This window comes from Panthera leo, chromosome C2, assembly GCF_018350215.1.
Source record: "Panthera leo isolate Ple1 chromosome C2, P.leo_Ple1_pat1.1, whole genome shotgun sequence".
NCBI classification, from domain to species: Eukaryota; Metazoa; Chordata; class Mammalia; order Carnivora; family Felidae; genus Panthera; species Panthera leo.
Genome location: NC_056687.1, coordinates 43,491,042 through 43,493,925, shown reverse-complemented (window position 1 = coordinate 43,493,925; position 2,884 = coordinate 43,491,042). Strand labels below are relative to the sequence as shown.

General features: G+C 37.0%; 1 pseudogene; it reads left to right on the top strand.

Moving 5' to 3' along the window:
• The first annotated feature begins 1,424 nt into the window (after positions 1-1,424).
• Positions 1,425-1,767, top strand: LOC122229250 (annotated as a pseudogene).
• The last annotated feature ends 1,117 nt before the right edge of the window (positions 1,768-2,884 follow it).

Genomic DNA, 2,884 nt, shown 5'->3' with positions numbered 1-2,884 from the left:
GTTTCTCTCAATGTATATATTCACATTTTTATTTATTCTTATAAATTTACATATAATTATAATATTATTAGATATAAAATACATAATGATATATTTAAATATATACAATATTCATCCTTCCAATAAGGATGTCTATAAATTCTTGATCCCTATTCAGGATAGAGTTGAAAGAACAGACCCACTGTAGTTATTTCAAGCAGAAAAGAGCCTAATACAGGAACAAGTTGATTATGGTGTTGTTAGAAGGGCTGAGAAGGTGGAACCCAGGGAATGGTTTATAGATTTTGAAGCCAAGCCACTGCACTTGTCCCTCAGAGGTTAAATGTCTAGGTCCTACTGCTGACCTCTAGGTATCCCAGAGCCTCAAAGCAACCAAAGGGTGGAAGATATAATCTGGCGACTGCAAACTCAGATCAGCTCAATGTTACACAGGAGCCACCCCAGCTTCAAGAAGAAGAAAGCTTCTGCCTCTCTTCCATTTCCCAAGGCTCTTCTGAGTGCATCTCACTGGAATGAACTGAAGCACATCCAGAAACTTGGTGACAAGAGAGTCTGGCAAATGTATGTACCAGCAGAGCACAGAAGAGACCAGTAGTCAATGAAAAGTAGAAAAACATGAGGAAATAATAATAAAAGAAGTGATTACTTCTTAACTGTATGAGTGTAGAAAAACAACTAACAGTGGGATTAATTTGTGCTTTTTCTTAAGGGGTAAGAATTTACCAGGTGAGGCATTTGGAAAGATCGCTACAAGCAGAAGAGGATGAATGTTCAGATCTACAGAGGTATAATAAAGCAAGATAACATATAGTTAGTTTAGTGTCTTTGGAGGGTAAGCTTCATGTCAGGAGCAAGGAAAAGAGCAACCGTAGTAACTAATGTTGGAAAATCCTCAGGAAGGTTAAGAAGGATTTAACAAATTGCAAAGGGGCATTAACTTTGTCTCCACAGTGAGTGAGGCCCTTAGAGGGAGTGGCATGATTAGTTTTGTTCTTTACCAAGGGCGGACAGAGGGGCAGAAACTGGGATATAAAGAAAGAAAAAGAAATCTACTTCTACTATATATATATAAACACTCCCTTAATGTTTGCAGAGGATGACAATTTCTACATAGACACATATAAGAATTTTGTATACTAATTGATTCACTTGATTATTTTTGTTTGTTTAGAAACTATCTTTTTAGATCTACTGAGAATTTAGAGGCAAACCAGATTCCTGCTCCAGCGAGTTAAGCCTGAAAATTAGCCACGCCTGAAATAAGCCACCATATCAGATGATGTGGACTTCATGGTTTTCATGGGTCTTTTAAAATTATGGAGCATTTATAAGTATTAATTTTCTGTGAAAAAGATAATGTGCATTAAAAGAATACTATAAGCCTTTTTTTTCTCTTCCAGGCACAGTGTCCATAGGCCTTCAGAATGTTCCAGCATTTGACATACACTCGTAGCCTGTCCTATAATACAGCCTCTAACAAAATTAGGCTGGCCCAACCCCTGGTTAATACAGTCATTTACCTTTATACTAAGAAGGTTGGGAAAGCACCAAAACTCACGTGCAGTGTGTGCCCAGACCGACTTTGAGGAGTTCATGCTGTGGGATCTAAAGTTCTTATGTTTTTTCGTTTTGTCTAAAACAAACAAAAAAACCCATCAGTAGGGCCTGTAGTATGCTAAGTGAACTGATGGGATCAAGCTTGCTTGCCTTATTGAGGAGAAAATCACTGTAAAAGTGTTGAAGGCACAGAGTCAGAAAGCTAAAGAAAAAAAAATGAAGCTTTTTGAGAAAATAAACAAATAAATAAATAAAGGACTATGATCCTCAAAACCATTAAAGTGATCATTCAACTAAAGAACTTACAATGCCATAAAACTAAATAATATGAAATGATTGTCTTCTACCTCAAATTCTTTCGTAACCCAAGGTTAAGGCAGTAAAATGGTGTTGGAAACAAAAAAAAGCAAAACAAAACTCAGTTTGCGACTCTTTCTCCCACTGCTGTTCTACCAATCCCTTCCCCTTCCCCTCCTTCCTCTCCTCCCCCTTCCTCTGCCCTTCTCCATGTTCCAAAGGCCTACATACTCCTTTTCCCAGCTGTTGGCAAGAGGCTTGTCTGATGAATCCCCTTCAGGGAACTGCTCCAATCCAATAGTGGATGCTGCCCCATCCCAGCCAAGGTCTAATAATAATTGGGCTCCAGAAATTTCTGGACGGTTAGCTGGGGTATATTTCACAACTGCATTTCAATTCAAATTAGTTTTTTCTCTCTCTCCAATTTCAAGACATTCCCTGATAAGTTTCTTACATACATACCTCCTTCTTGGAGTCTCTGTTCCAGGAAGTTGAATCAATGACTTGAAAACATACAAACATGCACATGTATACAGATATACCCACTTCTTACACACATACACACACAGCCCTAAGTTTTGTTGTTTGCTTTTCTCCTATGAGTATTTTTATTTATGCTGAGTGTATGTTTGGAAATGAACAGTATTCCCTACCCTAGACCCTTTCTCTTATAAGACATGTTTTCATGATTATTCAATCATGAACCTTCTAATTAGTAATTAGTCCAATTAGAAAATTAGTCCAATTGGAAAATAGTGAGCACACAATAAATACTGATGTTAAATGATAGATTGAATGAACAAATCCTGATTTAAATCAACCCATACTTTCTGTTACCTGTCTTGTCCCCCCCCCCCACCCCCAAAATAATAATAATTTAAGATTTGGAACAGACTGCGCTATCCAATATGGTACCTACATGTAGCTACATATATTTAAATTTATACTAATTAAAATGAAATGAAATTTAAAACATTAGTTTTTTTAGCCTCACTAGCCAAAATTTAAGTGTACAAAAGCCACATGTGGC